The sequence below is a fragment of the Macrobrachium nipponense genome, chromosome 12 (genome assembly GCF_015104395.2).
Source record: "Macrobrachium nipponense isolate FS-2020 chromosome 12, ASM1510439v2, whole genome shotgun sequence".
NCBI classification, from domain to species: domain Eukaryota; kingdom Metazoa; phylum Arthropoda; class Malacostraca; order Decapoda; family Palaemonidae; genus Macrobrachium; species Macrobrachium nipponense.
Window position 1 is genome coordinate 52,342,375 of NC_087205.1, and position 12,301 is coordinate 52,354,675.

The 12,301-nt window shown below is 38.9% G+C and overlaps 1 pseudogene; it reads right to left on the reverse strand.

Annotated features, from left to right (window-relative positions):
- Window positions 1-3,160: 3,160 nt before the first annotated feature.
- LOC135224535 (serine--tRNA synthetase-like protein Slimp) overlaps window positions 3,161-12,301 on the reverse strand; it is a 34,215-nt pseudogene continuing 25,074 nt past the window's right edge.

A 12,301-nucleotide genomic window follows, 5' to 3' on the forward strand; every position in this document is an offset into this window, starting at 1 on the left:
CAAAACGAGTACTTGCTCTGAAATGGAGAAGGAACTTGGTCTAGACCTAAAGGGCTGTGGCTTCAAAGGAAGAGACTGCTTCGAACTCGCAGCAGGCATCTCTTTAGGTCTCTTGGTGGATTGAGCAAGAAGATCCTGGGTGCTTTTCTTCAGAAACTCGGAAGCTATGTCGAGGGCTGTCGTCTGTGATGGAATATCATTATAATTATTTGCTTGTTTGTATGATTATTATCATTATTATATGAACCTGTATTTCTAAAACATATTTAGCATATATGTTGTGTTAGGAATACATAAATGCAAGTATTCATGTTTATTGGAGCACAGGGAATATTATGTAGCATTTATATAATTTTATGTGGCATCCAGATCATATTGTCTTTGTCAGGTATCACCGCAGTCAGTCTTGTCCGTACCCCGCCACTGTTCACAGCTCCTCCAGTGTATTAAGTTTATGTTGATTATTTTCACGTATTATATGGCTACGCAAGTGCTTCAGTGAAAACCTATAATAACTATCTGTTGAATGATGACCAAAGAGTCTGGTAAAAAAATGGTGTCTTTTATCCAGCAGAGAATGTGTATGAGCACCAGAGCTCCTTCTTCTTCAGAGAACCTAGCATATAAAGGGAAGCTAGTTCATGGGAGCCGTCTGTGATTACCCTATCAATACAGAATAAAACTCCAACCAGTCCAACAAACATTCTTGGGGCAGACCAAGCAAGATCTAATTTTGCAGGCCAAAGCACCCACAGCCCAATCAAAAAAATTCATCACTTCGAACACATTAAAGATGTCCTTGAGTAGAGTGCAAGTTCTGAGGCTGAAAACAAAATCTTGGCCGACGAGAAAGCAGAGCACCTGGCCAAATCCACTACTCCCAAGAAGTCTCCCTGGGAAGAGGCACAGATTCCCAAGGGAAGCACCTCTTTAGTGGCATACAAGAGATACCTCCATCTCAAAATCCTAGAGGGAGGAAAACTAAAAGAGGTTCTACCTTGATCCCTCTTTTCTGCTAGCCACACTTTTATGTCTTCAAATGCCTTTTTTGCTGAAGAAGAAAACACCATCTTCAAGATGTTGGAGAAAGCAGACGAAGGCATATCCATCACTAACGTTGACATGGGCGACGAAGGAGATAGTATAGGCAAAAAGAAGGCTGGATAAGAAGCCAACAGGAACTTCATTAAGGCGACATAAACTGAATGGAAGCTTGGTCCTCTGCCTCTTCCTCTTCTGATGAAACAGGAGAAAGATCCACAGGCGCTTGAGTTGTGTCTGCAACCTGGGGAGTCAAGAGCTACAAAGGGCATCTGAAGAAGTTCCGCACACGAGGATGCTTGAAGTGTCTCAGCCACTACTGGCACTTGAGATGAAGCAGGCACTAGAGAAGTTGTGAGCACTTGAGGCACTGAGGGAGCATTAATAAGTAAAGCCAAAATGTTGTCCAGTTTCAGCTGATTACGGTCCACTTTGGTTGAAACAACGGGAGTTACCATAGGGGGAGGAGGCACCACTGGCCACTCAGGCACTGCACCTTGCTGTGACTCCATACCAGCAGGCGCTACTTGTCGCTTCTTGACAGAAGAGAGATCTGGCGACAATGGGCCCTTAACTGCTTCCGACATTGCGGGTGCCTCAGGAGCAACAGGTCGCCTGGGGGGAACCATCACCTTCTGAGAGGCAATCAGAAGAAAAAAGCTCCGGACTGTCCCAATGGCTGTAAGATAGGCACGGAGCTCTAGACCTCTTTCCAGGAACCACAGGTGGCACCGCTACGTCCGTAGAGGCCCTCTTAAGAGGCTGAGACTTACTGCTTAAGCACCACTGACGATGACAACAAGGAGAGGAGTCTTGATAACTTATTCACTTCCAAAGAGAGGACTTTCCAGCGGTTCTCTGTCGCAACCTGGGAAACTACAACAGGTTGAACTGAGGGAGCAACTACTCGTGGGCAGATCCCACCAACCTCCCTTGGGCTACCAGTTTGATTCCTCCCATATACTGGGGAGTATACCAGTGACCTTTGCCTAGTAGAGTCAGTGGGATGAACAGCCACCTCCTCCACTAACACTGCACTGTCACCTTTTGCCTTGTCCATCAGGACTTTCACTGGTTAACCAAGCCGTTCCATCGTCTGAACTAACAGAGAAAAAAATTGTTCAAGCTTTTCTTCTAGACTGGCAATGGGATTAGGATTGGAAATGAGGAGCCTGAAACTTGAGAAGGTGGTACAGCAAGATAACTGGGAACTGGAGCTAGAGAAATAACAGGAACATTCGAACCCGATGATACCTGACTAGCGCATTTTGAACGAGCGCTGGCTAAAGCCTTTCTTTTCCTATCTATATCCAATTTTCTTAAATGAGATTCTAAGTTCCTTCATGATCTCTCATGCCAATCTGCACACTCATTACACCTTACATCCATAGAGTATACTTGCACACGACATGATGAGCACAAGTTATGTGTATCATAAGTCTCTTTAGTCAATCTAGTCTTACAACCATTCACATAAAACCTAATGCTAACAACACCAGAGTCCAACATTTTGAAGAGACAAGTCAGTAATTAAGTCCAAAAAACTATCTAGTTCTTTAGTAACAAGAACCTAAAACTAAATAGATATCGCCAAATCGGCCAACGTAATGTAAATAATACTTCACCAAATGCTGAAAAAACAAAGGGAAAGTCCAGAATTCCAGAATTAACTGCAGCTAACAACCAGTCTGTAGCCTTCAGCCAGCAGAAACAAACTGACCTCTTTGCCAAGTGATTCCTCTCTTACCCCAAATGTGGGCAGGGTCATTGTGACCTAGCCAGAACAGAGCAGAAAATTAGTGCAATCCGCAAATTAAGAAATTAACTACTGGGTGGGTGAAACTTTTGCTATACAATTAATGGTAAGTCCCACAATTAAAAACTATTATTGTTTTTCATAACTAATAACATGCATCTCTGCCTATTATGCTACACAAAAATAAATGAAGAACCCAATTATTACATGTCGCCTGAAAGTTAACATTATTTTTTCAAATCCTTGTAACAAAATATGATTTGCCTCTGGTGTAGGAAATCCTCAAAAAACAAAAATTTTCCAGCTTCAATAAATAATAATATTGACGGTAAATCAATGTATAGCATAGGGATAAAAACAACCTTTCCATCAACACAAATACATATTTAATTTTACAAAGTAATGTCATATACACATGAACTTATTTACAGCATCAGGAATATCATACTTTCCCAATTTGTTCTGTCCATTCTCCATTATAAGTGCTAAAAGACGAGTAACATTACAAACTCTTACATGGATCATGGATACAAAACTTGCAGAATTACTTGTTATTTTCTGAAGAATTAGGAGTCTCTTACTGATATAGTCTCCACATACTGATATTCTGCCAACCTCCCAGTACATGTCTGTTACTGGAGAATACATTAGCACTCCCATAGCAGCAGATTCGTGTGGCTGTAAATTATGAGCTCCATATTGTTTAATATAAAAATGTATTTTTAATTGTGTATAACACTGAACCATAGCCATAAGTATTTCATTAATCATCGTCTCTTCAACTAAAGGATCATTCTTAAACAAAACAAGACCATCCAAGACAGTGGACTGCCAACTGCTAAACAACCCTGAACTTTTACATGATATTGGGGAGTAGCTTCTTCCAACTGCCAATAATTTCTGTGGCAAACACTCACAATTATCAATAACTTGCTTGGTAAAATATGAAGCAAATGCTTGTATAGAAGCTCCACCAACAAGGTACTGTGCATTTGGATCACCATCTGAATTATGACTGGCTAACATGAACACTTTCTCAATTTCAGATATATTATGCCACTCCCGTTCAACAACAACTCCTTTAACAAAATCTTGGATTGGAGTGGCTAATGAAACCATGACTTTTAAATACTGAGGAAAAATAGCCATTACATGCCAATTCCAACATTGCTAATCTGCCCTTCAAATAGTATGCAGTGGGAGAGCATTCAATAAATTCCAATTCATGTCTCATTTTTCCTAATACTTCATGTCCTTCAGCCCTGAACTTGAAGCATGGTTTATCAAATAAACTAATAAGAATTTTATCTGCACCACATGCTGTATGATGTAATTTGTTTGGCAATTTCAAGTAAAAAAGAACAACTCTGTCTTCCAAATTCAGAACCTGCTTTGTAATCACCTTTAATTTCTCCCGAATTTCTTTGCCATGGGCTCTTAATTTCTGAATCTTTTCTACATCTAGCTCTTTCTTTTCCTTTCCTAATAAAGCTTCATTGTAGCAGCTACAGAGTTCTTTCACCTCTAATTTATCCTTAAGCGATCTTAAACTTTCTAATTCATACCAAAGCGCACTGAACTGCTTTATGTCCAGATTCATCTTACGAAGGCTAATATTGTCTTCAAGCTTGGACACATTTTGAAGAGCTTTGGAAATATCTAGATACGGAGCAAGAACTCCAAAGACTTCTTGTCCTCTATCACCAGACACATGTAAAGCTGAGCATTTATTTCCACTGTGCAAAGATTCTAAAGTATGAAAGTATTCAAACCTACTGACCGGCAGAAGTATATCTGAATTCCTTTTCAAAATAACTCCTAGATGATTCCAATACCTAGTGACACACACATGGGAAATCATAGTTCTGAACATTATTCAATATCTACTGAAAAATTTAGCTATCATACAATGCTAAAATAAATGAGTTATTCTAAACCTCTGTGTTTCCAGAGATATTTTCTTCAGTAATATTCTCTAATTCTTCTCCAACAGTCTCAAGAGGTGTTTCTGGGCTATATTCATCATCAAGCTTTACTGTGGATACATGAGTCAAGCCCTCTACACGTACCAAGGTAACATTTTTTGCCTGCAGCAGCTTAGCAAAATACCGACCTGTCAAAAGAAAACCTGACATCACTCACAAAACAAATACTGTACACATGATGAAATAACATAATTTATCATGACTCATACAAGCAGGGCTTTATATGAGTAAAATTCCAAAATAGTCCTGAAGCAGAGTTAAACTCATAGAAATAAAAACAATATAATAAAAAACTCAATTATATCTGACAACTTACAGCTGACAAGATTGGCAGGGCTTCTTTGCCTTTCTAGTTTTTACTGAAGGCTGCTCAGACCTCCATATAAAACTGTTTTTATGATGCAAAACAGTGTTTTTTCATACATAACCATAAATCATGTACAAGTCTTATTTTGGAGCCTGCAACTTCCATGGTTCACCAGTTTTTTTGTCTACCAATCAGAAGATGATGACTTACTATGCATGCAAACTGTCAATTCTCAAGTTATATACATACTAACTACTACATCACTTGTCATGTCAGGCAGCAAGACTCATTGGGAGGGGGGAGGCAGCTTTCATCATATGATTAATGGAACTGAATTAAAATACTTTGCCATAAAAAACAGTTTTTTTCATTACATACTCATTCATCATATATGTATATGCCAGGATCACTCTCCAGGAGGGAGGCTGCATGCACACCACATCCCTAAGGTATTAGTTCAGTACAGTTATTGGCCATCCCCTCATGTGCTTGCCATTAATGGTACATCAGCAGTTTAGCATATTACAAAAAATGGAAAACAATTATAGGGTGTTTAAAAGCAATAGAAGTAAAGAGTAGTTGGACATCATGGGCTTGCATTCTTACCAGTTCTGCTTCGCCAGACATTACCTTACACTCTAAAAACTTCAAGTCACAACCAAAAGCAGACCATGTTCTTCATTCAATTATTTTTTCTTTAGCCTATGGACAAGAATAGTCTTAGGGTGTTGTCCCTTAGGATTTTAGTCTTAAGCAGGTAGATCCTCATAACCCTCACTTGACATAGTAAGAGATTGTTTCTCAAGTCTTCACAATGATATTAAGGCCAAATAATATTAATCCACTTATGCCCAACCTGTGTGTGTGACAACATATTTTGCTGGTTAATCTTAAAGATGCTAACACCAGTAAAAGGAAGCTCAAAAGATTTCCTAGACTCTTTAAGACAATCAAGAGATCCCAATTACAATGTATTTTTACCCAAACAGAAACTCCTTTTCAAGGTGCTAGATGAGCATCTTCAACTCAATTGAAGATCCTACACAGAGCCCACAACAGGAAAATACTCTGACAAGTCCCAACAAGAAAGGATTGTACAAAACAGTTACACAGATACAGTAATTTTGGTGTTAAGCGAAGTAAGCCAGACACAGTTACTATGCTGAAAGGTAATGGGCTCACGTAAGTTAGGACTTGGTCCTACCAAAGGTGGCCAGGAACAAGCAGGACAATGCTGGGTGGTAACCAAACCAAAAGAGTAAGAATTGGTGCCATGGACAAGACTGGACACATTTATAATGAAAACCATATGGATATTACTTGTTCACATAGATCAGGGCCAGAACCAAGTACATGGGTAACAAATGTGTCCAAAAACATACCATACTAAGAAATTCTAACACTCATAAATAGACAAAAAGGTACTTTGGAGACCCACTCTCCTTCCCCCTATGGTTCTGAAGAAATAGGGAGACAAGAGGACTTGTTCTCTCAAAAATCTCAGGGAGAAGGTTCCAAGTATTCTTATAACTGTCAATTGTCAACCCTTCTCCTTCAACAGCTGTACCATACAGGAGAGGTGACCATTACCCCTCTTTCAAGAACAGTGACACCCATGGAAAGACCAGCAGGACTCAACACAGAGAGAGGACTTCCAAGTTTTCTTCATGTCATGCCCCTTTAGCAGTTCAAGACCTAGCAAGTAACACATGGAGGAGGAAGGGAGAAAAAGGCTTAAGATGATGACCAAGATGATAAAGTAGAAGCACACCTGTGCTTCAAGTCACGCAAGCACGTCACTCCACTACTCACAACATTCTCACACACAAAGATATGTGGGTGCCTGCAACAAGAAAAAGAAACTAAAACTGCAGCAAGGGGCTCACCTGATGACCATATAGTAGACAAAGAGCCCCCAGTATACTATGTAGAAATAGTCACCACAAGGGCAGGGGCCAAGAGGAAAATTGATGCACAGACAGTATACAGTCCACAATAAAATCCCATACAAATGGAAAAACAGAAGGCATGAGCCTTCCAAAAATCAAAAGATCATCTGTCTTTATGCAAAAGCAATAACTCTTAACAAAGGATAATTGCTTTGCTCACTCGTGCAAGGAAAGCCCATGAAGCCAACCAACCCCATCAAAGGTTATACAGATAAGAATTAACATTCGAACAAAAACTGCAAATACAGTATGCCCACAGACAAATAACTAGTTTTTGCAATTTACTTAAGGTATTCCACAACCAGAAAAGGTATAAAAAACCAAAAGTATATGAATAAGCATCTGACAAGCAAAGTCAAGTTCTTGTACCAGCACACCTGACAGAACAACAGCGCCACAGACAAATGCATTCTTCATCAAGCTGGAGAAAAAATGAACACAAGCAGGACAGTCAGGGGAAACTTACCACCAACTCACCTACCTAATAACCAGTAAATGCCGGCAGTTCCTGATTATCAGCAATCCAGTTTTACGGCGCTTGTCTAGAGATGACGATAACTGGATTTTTGGCGCCGATATGCACTGATCAACCATTTAACAGCAGCACCGATAAACAGGGATCAAAACTGTCATCACCAATTTTCGGTTATCATTTGGTTATCGTCATACAATCACAAATGGAACCCTGCCGATAATGGGGACTGTCTGTACCTTCTTAATAAGTTAATGACCAGTCCAGCTGTTCTAAAGTATCCCTCATATAAAATAAAACCATTGACTTTTATGATGAAATCAATTAATTAGGTATTTAACTTCTATCATCTGCTTTATTGCGACTTGTTAAAACTGAAACAGTTGTTAACAAAGACTCCTAAGTATTACTCCTACCCTTAGAAGGGTGAGGTAAGACACGGACTGCTTTGGTTGTCATTCCTCTCTTAAGAGAGGAGGAAGAAGGGATCTCAATGACATACGGTAAGTACCTAAAAAATTTATTTTATCCAAAAAATAATTATTTTTGAGGTAAACTTACCCTCTATCAAGAAAACCAATTTGCATGAAAAGGTGGTTTTTAATCAGTTCAGGGTAGCTTTCTCCAATAAGGAGCAATAGCTCTACAACATAACACTAACCTTACTTACTCTAATGAACTCACCCAAGAGAAACAAAGCAAATACAACTAAACACAAGACCGTAATCAAAACAGGAACCGAGTATATGATATTGCTTTGTACGAACTCCACTCCATATGGTTCCAAACTTACCCAGGATGGGGTCGATGGCAAGAACCCATATGTGTTCATAACACATAAGGGGAAGAGTAGAAGGAATCTCCCCCACCAAAATTATAGGTGCCAGTGTACGGCAATCCCCCAACTAGATCTAGATGGCCCTCCAGTAGTAGTAGTAAGAAACAAACTGTGACGCTGTGGTGGTTATATGAAAAAGGTTGGTTTATATGACTGAATTTTTTTATTATTTATTTTTTGTCCAAATACTGTTTATGAAACTGTTGTTTGTGGGAGTATTAATTTTTCATTTTTCTTTTTTACTTGTAGTTTGTTTGTGTGATTATGAAGAGAGGATCCGCACCCCTAACTTGGACCATGGGAGCCTACAGACATACTAATAGGATATACATTGGCAATTACCAAATCAGGCTACAAGCTGGAGAGGCTGAAACCAGCTAATTACATCTTCAGAATGTCACTTCTTTAGCCAATGGAATCAGAAGCACAGATGAAGTAAGAGGACGAGAGATAAAAAGCAGATAAGACATAAGTGGTCATAATATGATGCCAGTGGAAGGAACTTGAGAATAAATTTCCACAGGCACATCTGTCGTTCATTCTGCTTTTATACTTGAATTCAGTCTCTGCAAGGAAGTGTAATGTTTAGAGAGAAGAAACAGAAAACTGTCAGATTGCAGAAACAAGGGCACTTGGGCTAATGAGTGATTTATAAAAAGTTGATGGGTCCTTAAATCAGTTGGAACCTTAAGTATACACAGTGTGTGAAGAATGGAACAAAATCGCCAAACCAACAAAAAGGAGCAGGAAAGAAAAAAAGTAAGACTAGTGAGGTGAATCAAGGAAGTGAAAAAGGTTAATGAAGAAGTTAATGTTGACAATGAAAAACTATGAAGTAAAGAATATAACATTGGCTTTTCTGATTTATTGACAGCAAGGCTTAAATAGGTTAAGGTTCTTCTGATAGTTAGGGAGAAAATACTATACATTTAGGGCTAGGAATTAGGTTTAGGTTCTTCAGGGGGTCATGGTAGTATTTGGTTAGGCTAAGTTAGGTATAGGAGGATAAGTTTTGATGAGTGATAAGGAAAAATGAAGTTTTCATTCTGTAGTTTAAGGAAATAAATTAAGTTAAAGAAAATCAGTTTCATTTAATAATTTCCAAATCTTTTTCCATCATATTGCCCCAATGTGTCCAGATCAAAAGCCCCTATATAATAATTTGGTGCCCAACGTGGGGCCTTTGATAGTAAAGTAAGAGTGGAGTACATAATTGGAGATGGCAGAGAGAGCAGAGTTGGACAGCGTTGGGTCAGGTGAAGGGGAGCAAAGTTGGAATGAGAGGTGGTAGAGGCTGACGTAGATAATGATCAGCATTAGGATAAGTTAGAAGAAGCCCAGATAAGGGAAAATAGATTGGTTACAAGGAGAGATGCGATGGATGAATAAGTATAAGATGGCAAAGAAAATGGCTGAAATGGCTAAGAGTAGCCCTGGTGTTTGGAAGGAAAGTGAGAATAATGGGGTAAAAGGTGCAAGGAAAAGGATCCCTGAGAAAGGATAGGAGGTACCTGCCATGGATGAGAACGGTATGAGTGAGGTGAGTGAAAGTGATGAGGAAGAGAAAAGTAAGAAATGAAAGGGAAAGAAGAGGAGAACATGAAAGGGGAAAGGCATAGGAAAGAGGAGTCTAGTTCTGGATTTTGGGGGATAGTTTGGACTGAAAAGTTGAGGATGACAGTAAGATTGTAGTAGTATTACATAGTAGTGAAGGATTGATTGAGGCCAAAGGAGAAAGTGGCAAAAACAGTGTTCCTGAAAGAGGTTTCCTGGATTGAGAAATTTTGCACTGGGAAGAGAAGAGACATATGTGAGATTTTTGATGAGTATGAGAAGTATTTTAGACAAAAATATGGGGAGAATGAGTGTGTGGATGAAGCGACTGAGAGAGTTCCTGGATGGGCGGTTCAAGATGTGTTATAGAAGTATGTGTGAGAGTGAGCCAGGCTATGAGTCAGTCAAAGCAAGTGACTGGATTGGTGAAAAGAATGAAAGGGTGTGTGGTAAAGGGTGTGTCTACAAAAGGACGATAGGTTTGAGGAGGTAAAAATGAAGGCTGAGGAAGAAGTGGATTTATATTGGCCTAGAACATTGCCTATAAGTCATTGGCCAGAGGGAAGTATGGAGAAGAAGGAATTGAGGAAAACAAACACATGTGGAAGTTCTTGGCCACCATCCCCAAGAAAATTAGGGTAAATTTGAATGAGAAGAAAAAAGATCAGAAGCATTGGTCAGGGAAGAACTTAAATTGGGAGGATGTTTTAGAGATCTTAGAAGACCTGAGAGTAGGTGATGATGAATCAAAGGAAATGTACATTGGGTCTGAAGTGGTAAGTGGAAGGACACATAAGGACGCTTTGGTGAGTAATTCTGATAATGAATCAATGGGAGTTTTTCACCTTGGCAGGCTTAAGCAAGGGATATTGGCAGATCCCAATAAAAGAGGTGTCAAAGGAGAACACAGCTTTCACAATTGTGAGTGGATACTACCCATTCCAGAGGATAACATTTGGATTAACTTTCTCTGCTGCAACTTTCAACAGGGAGACACTAAAGAGGGCAACTGAACCTAAGAACACTGACTGTTTTGTTGACTTATTATCCAATCTTCCAAGTGATACAACAGATATAGCAAAGTGCATCACTACCAAAGACAAAGACACTAGATTATCCCTAGGTTTGAACAACTACACAAATTTTCCAGTGCCTTTGGCTGACTTAGTAAAAAAGGGAAAACCAAACAAAAGGCATTTGATGGATTGAAGCAAGCATTAGAAAATGCACCAGTAATACAAGTACCAGACTTCCCAGACTTCAATAAGTTACATAAAGAAAATGGATGCATCAAATAAAGGACAAGGTGGGATACTCTAGGAAAAGCTCGCAAATGGAATATTTCTATTTGCTTATAAACCTAGCAATACCATAATGTGTGCATTTAAAAGATTCTATCTACCAGTTTGGGGTGGATTTCTTGACACAGATTGACACAAGCCACTTGCTTAGATCCAAAGATTGCAACATTGAAAATCCTATGATTATGAGGTGGGCTATAGCATTCCAGAGCTACAAGTTTCAAGCGGAAATCATTCCAGGAATGCTGAAATGTGGTGCAAATTATCTTAGCAGGCTAAATTAAAAAAAAAAAACTAAAGTAATTTTTCTTAAGTGGAGGTGTGTTGTCAAATTATCAATTATGTAATAATTACTTTTCTTTTGTGTAATTCACCCTAGTAATATTTTCTATTACAGTTTTCAGGATAAATTCCGTTAGGCAGTCCCCAGTCTGAGAGTTTTACAAGTTGGCCATGTTAACCAATTTTACAAATGTCTACTCCATGGGAATGCATATGTTTGAGCATGCATATGACATTTCTAAGAGCTGAAGGCGACTATATAAGTAGTAACCCAAGATTGGTACGAGAAGGCAAGGCAAGGTAAGATAAGGCAAGTTCTCAAGCCTTCAGTCATCTCACATAGAGAGAGAGAACAATACAGTGCCCACATTTCAACATAAACATACAGTATTAGTGTTTACTTTAAGAGAGTAGTAACTTCATGGCCAGTCCTTGACTGCCACTATTACAAATACAATCTGCCAGAATCTATTTTCACCTCCTGGGATAAAAGAACATACAGTATATGAGCATTTTTACCCCATTCAATTAATTTGACCACAGGCTACGAGTACTCTGGCACTAATTATCCCGAATTCAGCATTTTCAAGTTTTGATATACCATGGCTTTACTACTGCAGTTATTCTCTTGATTCATTCTTCCCAACAACAAAAGATAAGGAGCCTGAAAGGACAAGCTTACTGGACTATGAAGCATACCTCTCCTAAAAAAAATTGAATCACAAATATAGTAGTGATAAGAAAATTGCATAAACTTGTAAAGCAAGCTGTTAAAAATTAAAAAAATAAAAAGATACAAAAACCGTGTACTGTACT